The sequence below is a fragment of the Lepus europaeus genome, chromosome Y (assembly GCF_033115175.1).
Source record: "Lepus europaeus isolate LE1 chromosome Y, mLepTim1.pri, whole genome shotgun sequence".
Taxonomy (NCBI): Eukaryota; Metazoa; Chordata; class Mammalia; order Lagomorpha; family Leporidae; genus Lepus; species Lepus europaeus.
In genome coordinates this window covers 8,220,295-8,239,307 of record NC_084851.1, presented here as the reverse complement: position 1 = coordinate 8,239,307, position 19,013 = coordinate 8,220,295, and the positions used below count along the sequence as shown (strand labels likewise).

The 19,013-nt window shown below is 38.8% G+C and overlaps 1 pseudogene; it reads left to right on the top strand.

The window, feature by feature from the left end:
• Positions 1-17,094, top strand: part of LOC133754070 (E3 ubiquitin-protein ligase XIAP-like) — a 64,022-nt pseudogene extending 46,928 nt beyond the window's left edge.
• The last annotated feature ends 1,919 nt before the right edge of the window (positions 17,095-19,013 follow it).

Below are 19,013 nucleotides of genomic sequence, written 5' to 3'. Positions count from 1 at the left end.
GGGAGAGGGAGCGGGAAAGGGGAGGGTTGTGGGTGGGAGGGAAGTTTTGAGAGGTGGAAGCCATTGTAACCCATAAGCTGTACTTTGGAAATTTATATTCATTAAATAAAAGTTTAATTTAGAAAAAGGGAATTATAGATTTCATAAAATGCTTCATACTCACCTTCCAATTGACTACTATAAAAGAAACCACTAGAATGAACCAAGGAATTTGGTGTATAAGGTAAGGGTCATGATCTGTCTAGCAGAAGCTTCTAATTTCTTTTTTTTGCCACCATGCAGTCCTGTTGTCATTACACAGTTCTTCTATTCACAATACTCAGAAGACCTTGGCAGTCCTCTGTACACGTGTTTAGTTTTCTTTATGAAGTTTGGTCTCATAGACATGAGTGAGCAACCATATCTTGCCTTTAGTATCCAGCATACCCAGATTGAGCTGATAACCCATGACCAAAAACTTGTCACTTAAACATTGGAAGAGCAGCCTATGCAGGATGGCCAAACTTCAAGATAAATGAGGATGTTCATATGAGGTGTGACCTTCTAAGTGTTAAAAGAAAAACCTCCAAGGTCTTGGTAAATGCTAACCTTCCTTTAGGAAATACTCATTGTTTCCTATATGTGCTGTGATTTGCAGCCTGAGCATTTTTGATCAGTAGGATTATAATTAAATCAGGTTTTGGTTTTCATTTCTTTGAATATTTTTCTGACCCCATGCCCAGTGAGATCTGCAGTTATCTGTGTGTCATATCACCTGATACTACCCACACATTGCAGAATATCCAGTCCTTCACCTGAGATATCATACAAATGGGGTCCCTTCCCCTGGCAAATGTTGGTATGATTGAGAAAATTAGAAGGGATGTGTTTTACCCTTTTTTTGGGTAGGGGGGCTTTGGATTTTACTACACAGCACATCTTCAGAATCTGACAGATATCATGATATGGAAAATGTTATGAAGTCCCTCATGTTTCTAATTTTGTCATTCCTTCTCCATGTGACTACTAAACAGTCTTCTAGATTTTCTATCCTTAGCATCTTTCCCAAGAAAGACTTGGAAGTTGGAAATTGACTTAAGAAAATTTTGTAGTTACTAAGGTGCAAGTTATGGTGGTTTATAAAGAGTAGCTACAATTGTACTGATAAGGATTGGTCCAATATGGGATATGTTTTGAGAATATATCCATTAAATGCATCACATTTACATGTTTTATCACAAAGCAAGGTATAAAATTGTCATATATTAAGTGAAACAATGTATTACAGCACAATTTTAATTTGTATTTTTCAGTGTTTTTACAATTTATCCATTTTGAAACACTTTTTGGAGAACAGAGTGCAAGTTATAACCTTCGCTCATTTTCTCTATTGATACCAATTCTTTTCGTAGTTTTTCATATGAATGTCAGGTAACTTTTATTATTAGGAAGAGAAGTTTTCTATGGTGTGACTTTAATTTTTCTTTTATCATGTTTTGAGTTTCTTCAATTATTGTCATTAGAAGTTTTGATATGTGAATAATTAGATTTCTCCACTTGGGCTCATGTAGCTTTTGTATATTGGGTTTCATTAAGAATGGGCTTTTCTAATGGCAAGTTTAATAAATCAAACACTTCATATAGTTTTCAAGCTGTTAAGCACTGCATGTGAATGGTGGAATCACTTTTCACTTTAGTCTATATCGGTTTTCAAAGCTATTTATTATTGTAGGGCCACCACATATACTTACAGTGGCTTCTACCTAGGAAGATGAACCACTCTAACCAGTGCTTACTGTTCTTTTATGTCTCAGAATCTCAGGGACAGTGAACTTGGTTATGATTAGGCAAAAAGTAACTCCCAGCCTCTATAAGGCTTCAGAACTCAAGAAGTATATAGATCTCCTGTTTTCTTCAGTCTAGTAGAATGGTCTTTAGAGGAACATTTCCTGTCTTTATATCTGGAAGTAAAAGAGGGCATTGAAGCAAATAGCGCTCTTCTTAGAACTGATGCCATTAATTTCTTTTTTTTTAATTTTTATTTAATGAATATAAATTTCCAAAGTACAGCTTATGGGTTACAACGGCTTCCCCCCTCCCATAACTTCCCTCCTGCCCGCAACCCTCCCCTTTCCCGCTCCCTTTCTCCTTCCATTCATGTAAAGATTCATTTTCAATTCTCTTTGTATACAGAAGATCAGTTTAGTATATATTAGGAAAAAATTTCAACATTTTGCCCATATAGCAACATAAAGTGAAAAAACTACCATTAGATTACTAATTATAGCAATAAATAGCAATGTACAGCACATTAAAGACAGAGAACCTACATAATTTTTTTTCAAATTAATTTTCTATGCCATTTCCATTTTAACACCAGGTTGTTTTTTTTTTTTTTTTCATTTCCAATTCTCTTTATATACAGAAGATCACTTCAATATATAATTAGTAAAGACCTCATCAGTTTGTGCCCACACAGAAATGCAAAGTATAAGGATAAAGTATTACATTGTATATCTAGAGTCAGGACAAAAGCTGATCAGGTCATTGTTTCTTATAGTGTCCATTTCACTTCAGCAGGTTTCCCCTTTGGTGCTCAGTTAGTTGTCGACGATCAGGGAAAACAAATGATATCTGTCTCTTTGGGACTGGCTTAATTCACTCAGCATGATGTTTTCCAGATCCCTCCATCTTGTTTCATGACTGGGTTTCATTGTTCCTTACTGCTGTATAGTATTCTATGGAGTACATGTCCCATAATTTCTTTATCCAGTCTACTGTTGATGGGCATTTGGGTTGGTTCCAGGTCTTAGCTATTGTGAATTGAGCTGCAATAAACATTAATGTGCAGATGGCTTTTTTATTAGCCAAATTAATTTCCTTTGGGTAAATTCCAAGGAGTGGGATGGCTGGGTTGTATGGTAGGGTTATGTTCAGGTTTCTGAGGAATCTCCAGACTGACTTCCATAGTGGCTTAACCAGTTTGCATTCCCACCAACAGTGGGTTAGTGTCCCTTTTTCCCCACATCCTCTCCAGCATCTATTGTTGGTAGATTTCTGGATGTGAGCCATTCTCACCGGGGTGAGGTGAAACCTCATTGTGGTTTTGATTTGCATTTCTCTGATTGCTAGTGATCTTGAACATTTTTTTCATGTGTCTGTTGGCCATTTGGATTTCCTCTTTTGAAAAATGACTATTGAGGTCCTTGGCCCATCTCTTCAGTGGGTTGTTTGTTCTGTTGTTGTGGATTTTCTTGATTTCTTTGTAGATTCTGGTTATCAACCCTTTATCTGTAGTATAGTTTGCAAATATTTTCTCCCATTCTGTCGGTTGCCTCTTCGCTTTCCTGACTGTTTCTTTTGAAGTACAGAAGCTTCTCAATTTGATGCAATCCCAATTGTTAATTTTGGTTTTGACTGCCTGTGCTCCTGGGGTCTTTTCGAAGAAGTCTTTGCCTGTACCTATATCTTGCAGGGTTTCTCCAATGCTCTCTAATAATTTGATGGTTTCGGGCCATAGATTTAAGTCTTTAATCCACGTTGAGTGAATTTTTGTGTAAGGTGAAAGGTAGGGGTCTTGCTTTAAGCTTCTGCATGTGGAAATTTAATTTTCCCAGCACCATTTATTGAATTGGATGTCCTTATTCCAGGGGTTAGTTTTGGATCTTTGATCAACTATAAGTTGGCTGTAGATGTTTGGATTGATTTCTGGTGTTTCTATTCTGTTCCATTGGTCTATCCATCTGTTTCTGTACCAGTACCATGCTGTTTTGATAACAACTGCCCTATAGTATGCCCTGAAATCTGGTATTGTGATGCCTCCGGAATTGTTTTTGTTGTACAAGATTGCTTTGGCTATTCGAGGTCTTCTGTGTCTCCATATGAATTTCAGCATCATTTTTTCCAGATCTGAGAAGAATGTCTTCGGTATCTTGATTGGTATTGCATTGAATGTATAAATTGCTTTTGGGAGAATAGACATTTTGATGCTATTGATTCTTCCAATCCATGAGCATGGAAGATTTCTCCATTTTTTGGTATCCTCTTCTATTTCTTTCTTTAAGGTTTTGTAGTTTTCATCGTAGAGATCTTTAACGTCCTTGGTTAAGTTTATTCCAAGGTATTTGATTGTTTTTGTGGCTATTGTGAATGGGATTGATTTTAGATGTTCTTCCTCAGCCATGGCATTGCCTGTGTATACAAAGGCTGTTGATTTTTGTGGATTGATTTTATATCCTGCTACTTTGCCAAACTCTTCGATGAGTTCCAGTAGTCTCTTAGTAGAGTTCTTTGGGTCCCCTAAATAAAGAATCATATCATCTGCAAAGAGGGATAGTTTGAGTTCTTCCCTCCCGATTTGTATCCCTTTAATTTCTTTTTGTTGCCTAATAGCTCTGGCCAAAACTTCCAGAACTATATTGAAGAGCAGTGGTGAGAGTGGGCATCCCTGTCTGGTACCAGATCTCGGTGGAAATGCTTCCAACTTTTCCCCATTCAATAGGATGTTGGCCGTGGGTTTTTCATATATTGCTTTGATTGTATTGAGGAATGTTCCTTCCATACCCAGTTTGCTTAGAATTTTCATCATGAAAGGGTGTTGTATTTTATCAAATGCTTTCTCTGCGTGTATTGAGAGAATCATATGGTTTTTCTCTTGCAGCCTGTTAATGTAGTGTATTACGTTGATTTTTTTGCGGACGTTGAACCATTCTTGCATACCAGGGATAAATCCCACTTGGTCTGGGTGGATGATCTTTCTGATGTGTTGTTGCATTCTATTGGCCAGAATTTTATTGAGGATTTTTGCATCTATGTTCATCAGGGATATTGGTCTGTAATTCTCTTTCAATGTTGCGTCTCTTTCTGGCTTAGAAATTAAGGTGCTGCTGGCTTCATAGAAAGAATTTGGGAGGATTCCCTCTCTTTCGATTGCTCTGAATAGTTTGAGAAGAATTGGAGTTAGTTCTTCTCTAAATGTCTGGTAGAACTCAGCGGTGAATCCATCTGGTCCTGGACTTTTTTTGTTGGGAGGGCCTTTATTACTGTTTCAATTTCTGTGTTTGTTATGGGTCTGTTTAAGTTTCCTATGTCTTCCTGGCTCAATTTAGGTAGGTTGTATGTGTCCAAGAATCTGTCCATTTCTGATAGATTTCCCTGTTTGCTGGCATACAAGTCCTTGTAGTAATTTCTGATGATTATTTTTATTTCTGTGGTGTCTGTTGTTATGTTTCCTTTTTCATCTCTGATCCTATTGATTTGGGTCTTTTCTCTTCTTTTTTTAGTTAGTTGGGCCAGTGGGGTGTCAATTTTGTTTATTTTTTCAAAAAACCAGCTCCTCGTTTGGCTGATTTTTTGTAATGTTTTTTTGGATTCAATACTGTTGATTTCTTCTTTGATTTTAATTATTTCCCTTCTTCTACTGGGTTTGGGTTTGGATTGCTGCAGATTTTCTAGATCCTTGAGATGACTTGAAAGCTCATCTATTTGGTGCCTCTCCAATTTCTTGATGTAGGCACCTATTGATATAAATTTTCCTCTTAACACTGCTTTTGTTGTATCCCATAGGTTTTGGTATGTTGTGCTGTTATCCTCATTTACTTCCAGAAAATTTTTGATTTCTCTTTAAATTTCTTCTATGACCCATTGTTCATTCAGGAGCATGTTGCTCAATCTCCATGTGTTTGCATGTGCTCTAGGGATTCCCTAGTTGCTAATTTCCATTTACATTCCTTTGTGGTCTGAGAAGCTGCATGGTATGATTCTAATTCTCTTGAATTTGCTGAAACTTGCCTTATGGCCTAGTATGTGATCAATCCTAGGGAAGGTTCCATATACTGCTGAGAAGAATGTAAAGTCCTTAGATGTAGGATGAAATGTTCTGTAGATATCTGTTAGATCCATTTGGGCTATAGTGTCACTTAAATCTGCTGTCTCCTTGTTGATCTTCTGTCCTGATGATCTGTCTATCTCTGAGAGTGGAGTATTGAATTCCCCCAGTACTATTGTTTTGGGGTGTAAGTCTGCCTTTAAGTCCCTTAACAAGTCTTTTAAATAAGCTGGTGCCCTGTGATTCGGTGCATATACATTGATAATTGTTATATCTTCCTGTTGAATGGATCCCTTAATCATTAAATAGTGTCCCTCTTTGTCTCTCCTGAGAGTTTTTGTGGTAAAGTTTATGTTGTCCGATATTAAGATGGCTACGCCTGCTCTTTTTTCATTTCTGTTGGCATGGTATATCTTTTTCCAGCCTTTCACTTTCAGCCTGTATGGATCATTGTTGGAAAGATGAGTTTCTTGTAAGCAGCAAAAAGATGGGTTTTGTTCCTTAACCCAATCAGCCAATCGGTGTCTTTTCACTGGACAGTTCAAGCCATTAACATTCAATGTGACTATTGAGAAGGAGTAACTTTGCCCTGCCATTTGCCAAAGATATTTTCTAATATCTGGTTTGAGATTCCTGTGATCTTTTGCTGTGAGGTTTCCTTCCTTTACCTTCCTTCATTTTGGCTACCGTGTTTCTGTGTTTCTGTATGTAATACATCTTTAAGCATCTTTTGCAGGGCTGGACTAGTGGTGACAAATTCTTTCAATTTCTGTTTGCTGTGAAAGGTCTTTCTTTCACCTTCATTCACAAATGAGAGCTTTGCAGGATATAATATTCTGGGCTGGCAGTTTTTCTCTCTTAGTACCTGGGCTATATCTCACCATTCTCTCCTAGCTTGTAGGGGTTCTAATGAGAAGTCAGCTGTGAGTCTAATTGGAGATCCTCTGAGAGTAATCTGGCGTTTCTCTCTTGCACATTTTAGGATCTTTTCTTTGTGTTTCACTGTGGTGAATTTGATTATGACGTGATGTGGTGAGGATCTCTTTTGGTCATGTTTATTAGGGGTTCTATGAGCTTCCTGTACTAGGATGCCTCTGTCCTTCTCCAAACCTGGGAAATTTTCTGCTAGTATCTCACTAAAAAGGCCTTCTAATCCTTTCTCCCTTTCCATGCCTTCACGTACTCCTAGAACCCGAATGTTGGGTTTTTTAATAGTATCCTGTAGATTCCTGACAGTATTTTTTTAGATTTCTGATTTCTTCTTCTTTTCTTTGATTTGACTGTTTCCTTTCCTGTTCTCTGTCTTCTAATTCTGATATTCTCTCTTCTGCTTCACCCATTCTGTTTTTAATGCTCTCTAATGTGGTTGGCATTTGATCTATTGAGTTCTTCATTTCCTTGTGGTTTTTTGTCACTATCTCAGTTTCATGTTCTACTAGTTGTTTCATTTCATTTTGATTTCTCCTTAATATTTCATTTTCACGAGAGAGATTTTCTATCTTGTCCATTAAGGATTTCTGTAGTTCAAGAATTTGTTTTTGAGAACTTCTTAATGTTCTTATCAATTTTTTTGAGATCTGCTTCTTCCATTTCCTCTATCTGTTCATCTTCATAATCTTGCTTTGGCGTGTCTTTCTCATTTGGGGGCGTCATAGTGTCTTCCTTGCTTTTGTTACCTTGGCTTCTATGTTTGTTGTTTGGCATGTTGGAGATAATTTATGGGTTTTTTTTTTTTTTGACTCAGTTGAGAGTGGAGTTGAGGGTAGTTGAAATCTGGCCTCTGTGAGTATTCATTTGATCTACCTCTGGGACCACACAAAGAGTTTATTCAGCCCTCAATGTGTTCTCCAGTTTTGCTAAAGTTACTGAGTTTGGCTGCACTTTAGATATGTAAAATCGCAGTGCTCTTTGTTTTGCTTGTTGAGTGGAGGGAGAGGCCTCTGTTCCCCCCCCCCCCAATGTCTTGGGTTTCTGAGGTCTTACCCTCCTCCGTTGGTTCCCGCGTTGGCGAGATTCTGTGGCTGAGCTCCCGCCGCCCGGCTCCCGCCGCCCAACTCTGCTTCCGGCGCCCGGCTGGCTCCCGCCGCCCGGCTCCGCTTCCGCCGCCCCTGATGCAATTAATTTCTGCTGGCATTTCCTTTGCCAGACCCTCTGGCCTTGTGTGAGGTTTTTCTGAACTGGAAGAAGCTATATGCTCCTCCCATAACAAATTATAGTGAATAGGAGTGGACACTGCTCACCACACAGTAGGATTCCTCTTCCTCCATCTGTCTCTTAACTTTACCCAATCTTCAGAGGGCAATCATGAAGCTTCATCTGTTCATCATTTTGCATTCCAAACCAAGATTTCTGAATGATACCAGCAGTTTATTCCATGTCCATATTTGGTACCTCTTAAAGGATAGATCTGTGTCCTACATCAGACAAGGTATCTGACTTGCATTTATCCAATGTAAATGGATCCCTTTTGATAAAGAAACAATTAGGGAATAGGGAAGATAGGAGCATCATTGCATGGCAATCTACTCATCATTGGGGAAGGTGCTGTGAGTGACCTCTAGTGTTTAGATGGTGCACACTCTCTAAAGGCCTTGATTCTGTGCTCTGTTAGTCCCTCAGTCTTTTTCTTTCCAAAGCTCTACTGTATGTTTTTGAATTGCCCTCATTTTTTTTTCTTTTTTAAAAAGATTTATTTATTTATTTGAAAGGGTGAGATACAAAAGGAGAATGAAAGAGAGAAAGGGTGAGATATATTGCTCCCCTCTACTGGTCCACTTCCCAAATGGCTGCTACAGCTGGTCCAGGTTGAAGTCAGGAGCCAGGAATTGCTTCTGGGTCTCCCATATGGGTGCAGAGGCCCAAGTACTTTGGCCATCTTCCACTGCTTTCCAGGGTGCATTATCAGGGATCTGGATCAGAAGTGAAGCAACCAGGACTTGAACAGGCATCCTTATGGAATGCCAGCACTGTAGGTGGAGGCTTAACCATGATTTCTTTTCTGCACCAAGAAATCCAAGCAGACTTGGAAGAAGCTGCGTCTACAAGAAAAAGCTGGTGTTGACTGCTGACCAAACTCTCCCTTCCACAGTTCAATGCTGAGATTGCATGCATATTTGGAAGAGTATGGCTATTGCAACAGCATTCATGGGTCCAGGAAAGAATAGAAACAAGGAGTGTGCAATGGGATCCGTGATAGAAACATGGTAGTGAATGGAGATATAGTTGGGGCATACTGATGGTCAGAGAGGTTACTTATTCCATGTCACACAGATTTCTCAACAGCAGGAGGAGCGTGCCAGAGAACCATTTTCCTGTCCCTTTGCACTCTTTGATTTTTTCATAATATCTGTTTTGCTAATAGTTTTCCCAGGTTTGTCTGCTTGCCTAAGTTAAAAGATTTCCTTATTTATTTCTAATATGTCTTCTCTTTAGAATATATTTGAGGGCTAGCATTGTGGCATAGCAGGCTAAGCTACCATTTGCAATGCCAGCATCCCATATGAGTGCTGGTTCAAGACTTGGATGCTCCACTACTGATCCATCCCCCTGCTAAAGTGTGTAGGAAACCAGTGGAAGTTGGCCCAAGTGCTTTTTCCCATGCATTCATGTAGGAGAATTTGAAGAAGCTCTGGACTCATAACTTTGGCCTAGATCAGCCCAGGCCATTACAGGCATCTGGGGGAATGAACCAACGGGTGGATAATCTGTCTCTCTCCTTTTTAGCTCTTTCAAAAGAAATAAACCGTTAAAATATGTATTTGTAGCTCTTTATTTACATCTCTTTCATTTTAGATACATGAGTTTTTTAATATCGTTATCTTCATTGTTCTAATTTCTGTTGTTATTTCTTGTATAACCTACTGGTCAGAGTATGTTACTTGTTTTATGTATGGCTTTAACTTCTCAGATATCCTGTGTTTTGATTTCAGAGTTTTTTTTTTAAAGATGTACTGATTTATTTATGTGAAGATCAGAAACAGAGGGAGAGAGAGAGGGGGGAGAGAGAGAGAGAGAGAGAGAGAGAGAGAGAGAGAGAGAGAGAGGGAGAGGGAGAGGGAGAGGGAGAGGGAGAGGGAGAGAGAGAGAGAGAGAGAGAGAGAGAGAGAGAGAGAGAGAGAAGAGAATCAATTATACCATCCCTTGATTCACTCCCCAGATGGACACAATAGCCACAGCTGGGTCAGGCCAAAGCCAGGAGCTAGGAGCTTCATCCAGATCTACCACTTACCACTTGAGTAAATGGGGAAGATGTCCTTGGTCCATTTTCTGCTACTTTTCCCAGGCTGTTATCAGGAAGCTGAATTGCCAATGGAGCAGCTAGTATTTGAGCTGTTGCCCATATGGGATGCCAGCCTCACATGCCGCAGCTTTACCCTCTATGCCACAATGCTGGCCACAGTTTTTAGTTTTGTATTTCTTTTTTATTTCAGAACCAGAGAGATTACTCCTCTACAGGGGTTCCCCCCCAATACCCACAAAAGTTGACACTGGGTCAACCAAGAGATGGAAACCAGGAACTCAAGAGAAAGAGAGAGATTCACAGAGTGAAAACCAGCATTTTGTCCACTCTTTCACCCTGCAAATGACTATAACAGAGAGAAGACAGGAGCAGAAACTTAATCTTGGGCTCCCATGTGGGTGGAAGGGATCCAGTTAACTGTGCTAGCCCTGCTGCTTGCTGGAGCTTTCTTTTATGGAAATTGGAGTCCAGAGTCACAGTCAGATATCATATCCAGACATTCTAATGTGGGGCTGGAGGCTGGTATTTTAACTATTTAGCCAATCCCAAACCAATTTTTACCAATTTTTAAACAATCGTCCTATATGCCCAAAATCAAAAATATGAGTATTTATATCTCAGAAAATGGAATTGACAGATGTTTATTTGGATGGAAAATTCTCTGATATGCATTCATAAAATTTTAATAATCTACATTTTAAGTAAACTTTTTTGAAGAATTTCATTATGCTATGCTGTTTCTAGAGATATATGTCAACCATGTGAATTTTAAGATGTGGTTGTATATATCTCTCTTACATCATGGCAGTACTTCAAATACTTTGTTACTCTATGATCACATAAGCATTTCCATTTTACATTTTTAAAATTTTAAGATTAAATTTAATGATTTATTTACTTATTTATATAAAGGCCAGGTTAGTGAGAGGGAGAGGCAGAGGTATGGTTTACTCCCTAAATGGCTAAAATGGCCAGGATTGGGCCAGTCTGAAGCCATGATATTCATCTGGGTCTCCCAAGGGGTGCAGGGGCCCAGGTACTTGGGCCATCTTCTGTTGCTTTACTGGGCATATTAACAAGGAGGTGGATTGGAAGTGGATCTGTAGGGACTCAAACTTGTGCTCATATAGTATTCACATTCTTCAGGCATTGGCTTAACACACTGCACCAGAGTCCTGGCCACTTAATTTTAATTTTTAAAAAAGAGACATGTCATAGCATTTTGGATTTTTACTAACTATTAAATATTTCCATTAAATAAATTATTTAAAATCATAATATTCCAGAAATAAATATTTGTGTTTCATAATGAAAGTATATCTTATGTCCAAATGTTGATGCATGTGATTTAAGAGTTGAATTCATGTATTTTTTAAAAGATTTTTAATTTATTTATTTGACAGGTAGAGTTACAGAGAGAGAGAGAGAGAGAGAGAGAGAGAGAGAGAGAGAGAGAGAGAAACAGAGAGAAAGGTCTTTCTTCCATTGGTTCACCCCCCCAAATGGCCACTATGGCCAGCACACTGTGCTGATCTGAAGCCAGGAGCCAGGCACTTCCTCCTGTTCTCCCATGTGGGTGCAGGGCCCAAGTACTGCCCTTCCAGGCCACAGCAGACAGCTGGACTGGAAGAGGAGCAAGCAGGACTAGAACCTGGTACCCATATGGGATGCCTGCACTGCAGGCAGAGGATTAGCCAAGTGAGCCATGGCACCAGGGCCTGGATTCATGTATTTTAAGAATTGAATTTAAAAGTTGAATACCATGTTTTCCCATCTCTACTACATACTTAATATTACTGTGGTCTCCATTATTTATTATATCCAATTAGAGTACTTAACAAACATTTATCTTTTTTATACATTCTTTTCCTGAGTATGGCTATTTCTTAATCCAAATATATTTATCTCAATTTGTCTTTAATTCCTCTAGTATCTCAATTCATGTATCTCACAATCTGATAACATTAACATTACTGCAAAGTGACCTTAATAAAGTGTATTTTTCATGATGTAACCCAACTGCTTTTTGAGTTGACTGCAATTTAATGATGGGGAAGTTTCATTCTTAAGTAGCCCATGTCTTTTATTGATTGGCTCTGACTTTGCCACTATCATTCTGTCCCTTTTCTCTTGTTGTTTTACCACATGACTTTGGTAGCCATCTGTTACACTGTTGTTTCACAGCTCATATTTTCCCTCATGCTTCTCTTTTTTAGAATGGCCTTCTCAAACTCCTTTTACACTTGGCTTAAATTTCAAAATTTCTGAATTATATTGCTGCATTTTCAGGGCTCCACAGATTAATATACTGTTCTCTCCCCCATCTGTAATTTATTCACCTCATTTCTAGAGCTGTGACTTCACCACTGCTCTGACATATTTACACATATCTCCACCTTCACTTAAAGAAAGGAGAGACTCTATCTATATTTTTGAATTCTCTTAGGATTAGACATGTTAATAAATGTATTCTGGAGTTATATTTATATTTTTTTAAAAAGCAGACTTATTTATTTATTTATATGAAAGGCAAAGTTAGGGTCAAAGGGAGAGACTAAGAGATCTGGTTCACCCCCCAAACGCCTGAAATGGCTGTGGCTTAACCATGCCAAAGGAAGGAGCCTGGAACTCTTTCCAGGTCTCCACACAGGTAGCAGAATCACAAAAATTTGGGACATCTGCTGCTTTCCTAGGCATATTAGCAGTTAGCTGGTTCAAAAGCAGAGCTGCCAGGACTTGAACTGGTACTTATATGCAATGCCAGTGTTGCACTGGGTGGTCTAACCTGCTGCACCATGATGCCAGCACCTGTTATTTTCTTTTTATAGAAAGTAGTAGTACAACTAGTATTAAAAATAATAAAAGAATATTGCTGTTACTGAAAGTGCTGCCTAAGAGTAAATATGTTGACATATTTTTGTTAATGGAGTTCATATAAACCATGAAAGGAGAAAGTTTGTGTATAATTTGAGATAGTTATCTATGCTTAAATGTTTGAAAAGCTGTAATAGGTACATTTAAATCTTTTTAAAAAAGATTTATTATTTTAAAGGTAGTGGAGGGAGAGATATCTTCCATCTGCTGTTCATTATCCAAATGTTTACAGTGGCCATGGCTGGGGCAGGCTGAATCGAGGAGCTTCTGGGTCTCCCACCCCACACGGATGGCAGAGGCCCAAGGACTTGAGCCACTTCAGCTTCCCAAAGCTCACTAACAGGGTGATGTTCAACCAGGAAGGGAACCAGAGCCCATGTGGGATGCCAGAGTCCCAGGCAGCAGCTTAACCTGCCACAGCACAATTCACCTCCCAAATAGATCCAAATCTTATATCTATTTCTCTCTGATGTTCTTTTGATATCTTTCTTTATAACACTGATTTTACTATTTTGTTTTCCCCCCAAATATTTATTTATTTACTTTAACAGATGAGTTTTAAAAGAGAGAAAGTGAAGAGTTCTTCCATGTAGTGGTTCACTTCCCAAATGGTCAGGCCAAAACCAATAATCTAGAACTCTAGCCACATGTCCTAAGTGAGTGGCAGGGGCCCATGTATTTGAGCCATTATCTGCTAATTCCCAATACATATTAGCAGGGAGATGGATCAGAAGCAGAGCAGCCAGAATTTGAATCACCACTTCAACATGGGATGACAGCAACAGAAGCAGCAGCTTAATCTGATGGGCCACAGTGGTGGCTGTGCCTGAGATAGATTCATTTACTTTTGTCCATATTAAAAGGAAAATCAAGTTATCATCATTCTCCTTGTAACAAATACTCTCTATGTGATGAATTTATTTTTCCTGGAGAAGAAATTAGTCATTAAAATTTAGTGAATTTGTTTTTCTTCTTATGTATTCCTGTAGTTAAGCCTGTAATGATTTTTCTTCCTCTCCTGAGTTTTTCCAACTTGTCCACTTCCTTTGTTGACCAGAAGATCTAAGTGGCACAGATTCTGATGAGAACCTGACATATGGTGACCTCACTGGGAGGATGCTGTCCTTCTTGGGACTTACTTTTCCACTCATCTTCTAAGCTTTCTCTGAATCCTCTCAGGGTCCCACTACCTGGAAACCTCAAAGAAGACTGAAATCTAAAGCTGTTTAGTGCTGCATCTAACAGATCTGAATCTATCCATCTCTTTCTTGAGGTGATCATATGGGGAGTCAGACATAGATTTGTGACCCCAAACTCACCTCTCATCTTTGTTCACAGCATTATAAAGGCTTAATGAGGTCAAGATACATTACATTTTCACTTGGTTGAAATCTACTCAAATTTGTTACTATGTCAAAACAACAAGTAAGACTGATCTGACAGGATGTGCTCTCCATTGCACATACATGTAAGTCATTACACAGTATGCCATGCACTTCTAAGCTGTTTGCTTATTGATTATCTGACCATGAGGCAAGGCTGGCATTGTGGCCCAGGTTAAACCATGGCTTACAATGCCAACATCTCACATGAGAGTGCCAGTGTGAGTTTTTTTTTTAAAGATTACAGACTGTGAGGTGGAGACAGAGACAATGTTCTGGTTCACTCCCCAAGGCCACAACATCCAGAGCTGGTATGATCTAAAGCCAAAAGCCAGGAGCCTCTGGGTCTCCCATGCAGGTGCAGGGGCCCAGGGACTCCTCCTGGCTTTAGTTTGGGCCAGCTGCAGCCATTGCATCCATTTGGGGAGTAAGCCAGTGGATGGAGATCTCTCAGGTCTAGTGGCACTCTTTTTAAACAATCTTCTCTGGAATCACAGTAAATTAGTAGATATATACTTTGCAAGAACAGCTTTTATCCCTCTATTTAAAGATAAGCAAGGCAATAAATGTTTCTTTCTGAGTTCTCTAAAGTAATAGTCAATGGTTTGCTGACAATGCACCAGTTAAGACAATGCCACAAGTGCTCTTGTAGTCACATCATATGGCTCCACTAATTCTGGAGACAATATTTAATCAGACCCAGATCCTGGTAAACTGCATGAACTAGTTAACTTGGCCTAGGTTTGGAAGGCTGTGGTGCCCAAGTCTGAGGAACAAGATGGTGATGCAGCTCTTTTAAATCTGGACTGCAGGGCTGGCACTGTGGCGCAGCAGGTTAATGCCCTGGCCTGAAGCGCGGCATCCCATATGGCTACCAGTTCCAGTCCCGGCTGCTCTACTTCCATTCCAGCTCTCTGCTACAACCTGGGAAGCCCCCTGCACCAATGCGGGAGACCTGGAAGAAGCTCCTGACTCCTTGCTTCAGGGCAGCACAGCTCCAGCCATTGCAGCCAATTGGGGAATGAACCATCGGATAGAAGACCTCTCTCTACCTCTCCTCTCTCTGTGTAACTCTTGACTTTCAAATAAATAAATAAACCTTTAAAAAAAATCTGGACTGCAGTTTCCAGCTGGGGTGGGTGGGGTAGGGGGGTGGGAAGAGGACTTCGCTTTTTCTGGCTGCCCCCTTCTGGCTCCAGGAAGTGGTGGGACGTTGGCGACGCCCCGAACGGACGGGATGCTAATCAAGGAAAGCCCGGCTGAGGGAAAAGGTGGACAAGTCCTATTTTCAAGAGAAGACGACTTTTAACAGTTTTGAAGGATCTAAAACTTGTGTACCTGCAGACATCAATAAAGATGAAGAATTTGTAGAAGAGTTTAATAGATTAAAAACTTTTGCTAATTTTCCAAGTAGTAGTCCTGTTTCAGCGTCAACACTGGCACGAGCAGGTTTTCTTCATACTGGTGAAGGAGACACTGTGCGATGCTTTAGTTGTCATGCAGCAGTAGATAGATGGCAATATGGAGACTCAGCAGTTGGAAGACACAGGAAAGTATCCCCAAATTGCAGATTTGTCAACGGCTTTTATTTTGAAAATAGTGCTGCACAATCTACAAATCCTAGTGTCCAGAATGGTCAATACAAAGGTGAAAACTACCTGGGAAACAGAAATCATTTTGCTTTAGATAGACCATCTGAGACTCACGCAGACTATCTTTTGAGAACTGGACAGGTTGTAGATATATCAGACACCATATACCCGAGGAACCCTGCCATGTGTAGTGAAGAAGCTAGATTAAAGTCCTTTCAGAACTGGCCAGATAATGCCCACCTAACCCCCCAGAGAGTTAGCTAGTGCTGGGCTCTACTACACAGATATTGATGATCAAGTGCAATGCTTTTGTTGTGGTGGAAAACTGAAAAATTGGAAACCTTGTGATCGTGCCTGGTCGGAACATAGGAGACACTTTCCTAATTGCTTCTTTGGATTGGTCCGGAACGTTAATATTTGAAGTGAGTCTGATGTTATGAGTTCTGATAGGAATTTTCCAAATTCAACAAATCCTCCAAGAAATCCAGCCATGGGAGATTATGAAGCACGGATCATTTCTTTTGGGACGTGGATCTACTCAGTTAACAAGGAGCAGCTTGCAAGAGCTGGATTTTATGCTTTAGGTGAAGGTGATAAAGTAAAGTGCTTTCACTGTGGAGGAGGGCTAACTGATTGGAAGCCCAATGAAGGCCCTTGGGAACAACATGCTAAGTGGTATCCAGGGTGTAACTATCTATTAGAAGAAAAAGGACAAGAATATATAAACAATATTCATTTAACTCATTCACTTGAGGAGTCTCTGGCAAGAACTGCTGAAAACACACCATCACAAACTAAAAGAATTGACGATACCATCTTCCATAGTCCTATGTACAAGAAGCTATACAAATGGGATTCAGTTTCAGGGACATTAAGAAAATAATGGAGGAAAAAGTTCAAATGTTTGGGAGCAACTATAAATCACTTGAGGTTCTGGTTGCAGATCTAGTGAATGCTGAGAAAAACTGTACACAAGATGAATCAAGTCAGACTTCATTACAGAAAGAAGTTAGTACTGAAGAGCAGCTAAGGTACCTGCAAGAGGAGAAGCTTTGCAAAATCTGCATGGATAGAAATATTGCTGTAGTTTTTATTCCTTGTGGACATCTGGTCACTCGTAAACAATGTGCTGAAGCAGTTGGCAAATGCCCCATGTGCTATACAGTGATGACTTTCAAGCAAAAAATTTTTATGTCTTAATCTAACTCCACAATAGGCATGCTATGTTCCTCTTATTTCCATGATTGAATGTGTGGTATGAGCTGACTTTAATCAGCACTGAATTCCATTAACATTTGCTACCACTTAGGGGGGGAAAGTCATGGGTTAGTTGGCAGTCTTAAATTTGAATTTCTGGATTTTTCAGGTTATTAACTGTATTATTTTTCCAGTTGTTTTACTGTTATTTAGTTGAAACCTTAGACTAAGAAGCATCACATTATAACTGATCACAGTGTGTATTGGTAGTACACTGACTTAGTTTCTAAGTGTAAGTGAATTAATTGTCTGAGTTTTTCATTCTTTTCATATAGACTTAGCAAAGGGAGCATTCTGTAGAAACTTGGAGATTAGAACTAATCTCCCCAATCACATAATTTGTTTTGTGTGAAAAAGGAATGAACCGTTCATCTGGTGGAAAGATAGAGATTATTTTTAGATGCTTATCTTTGTGTTTTAGGATTCTGTTCTTTTTAAAATTATGAACACACACTTGCATGAATAATTTCCAAAAGTGATTTTGCCATTTTTCATAGGTATTCAATGATACAATGTCATCTAGCCAAGATGTACTGACATGGAAAGAGGTCAAAGATATTTTAAGTGTACAATGCAAGTAGCAAAACACTGTGTATATTATGAGCCAAGTCAAGATATGTGTGTTTTGTATATGTGTAGAACAAAACACCTGGAAAGATAAGCACCAAATTTAAATGTGATTTCTCTTGAGGGGGGTGGGAGGATAGGTCCCACAGAGGGTATACAGGGGCCTTTCACTTTCTGTTTTTTTCCTTTTATTCTGTTTGAATTTTTATAAGTACGTATTACTTTTGTAATCAGAATTTGTAGAAAATATTTTACTGATTTAAAGGCTTAGGCATGTTCAAACGCCTGCAAAACTACTTATTGCTCAGCTTTAGTTTTTCTAATCCAAGAAGGCAGGGCAGTTAACCTTTTTGGTGCCAATGTGAAATTTAAATGTTTTTATGTTTTTCCTGCTTTGTGGATGAAAAATATTTCTGAGTGGTAGTTTTCTGACAGGTAGACCATGTCTTATCTTGTTTCAAAATAAATATTTATGATTTTGTAAAATGAAATATAAAATATGTCTCAGATCTTTCAATTAATTAGTAAGGATTCATCCTTAATCCTTGCTAGTTTAAGCCTGCCTAAGTCACTTTACTAAAAGATCTTTGTTAACCCAGTATTTTAAACATCTGTCAGCTTATGTAGGTAAAAGTAGAAGCATGTTTGTATACTGCTTGTAGTTATAGTGACAGCTGTCCATATTGAGATTCTCATATCATATTGTATCTTACAGTTTCATGTGAGTTTTTACTGTTAGGATAGTTAAGATGTACATAAGACAAAAGGTTAAGTCTTTCTTGTACCTATATTTTTGTTGTTGTTTTGACTAGTAATAGTAATAGATACTTCTGAAGTTAATGTTCTCTCAAGATCCTTTAAAGTCTCTTAGAAATTATAAAATACTGACAAGGAAAGAATAGCTGTTTTTTAAAAAAAAACACTTGAGCACAACTCAGTGTGATTAATAAATAGAAGTTTAAAAATGCTTCATAGAACACCCAACGTTTACATTACAAGATTTCTTGCATCAGATCTATTACAGAGGTCAATGCATTTACTGCGATGTTTGAGAGTGCAACTTTTTAAAAAATGATCTTTTTGTTGCATTTTCTAAGAGGAGCATATTGTTATGCTTTCCTAACCTCTGTTGATTACTACATTAAGTGATTTAAAACCCTGTAGATTTCAACGACAGTTTAAAAAAATGAAGTGACGATGACTGCCCTGTTTTTGTTTCATTTCTGTAAATCAGCAGTTCTTCACCTTTGCACTAGCTTCCACTTAGGTTTACTGAGATAGTCATTAAGTTGAAT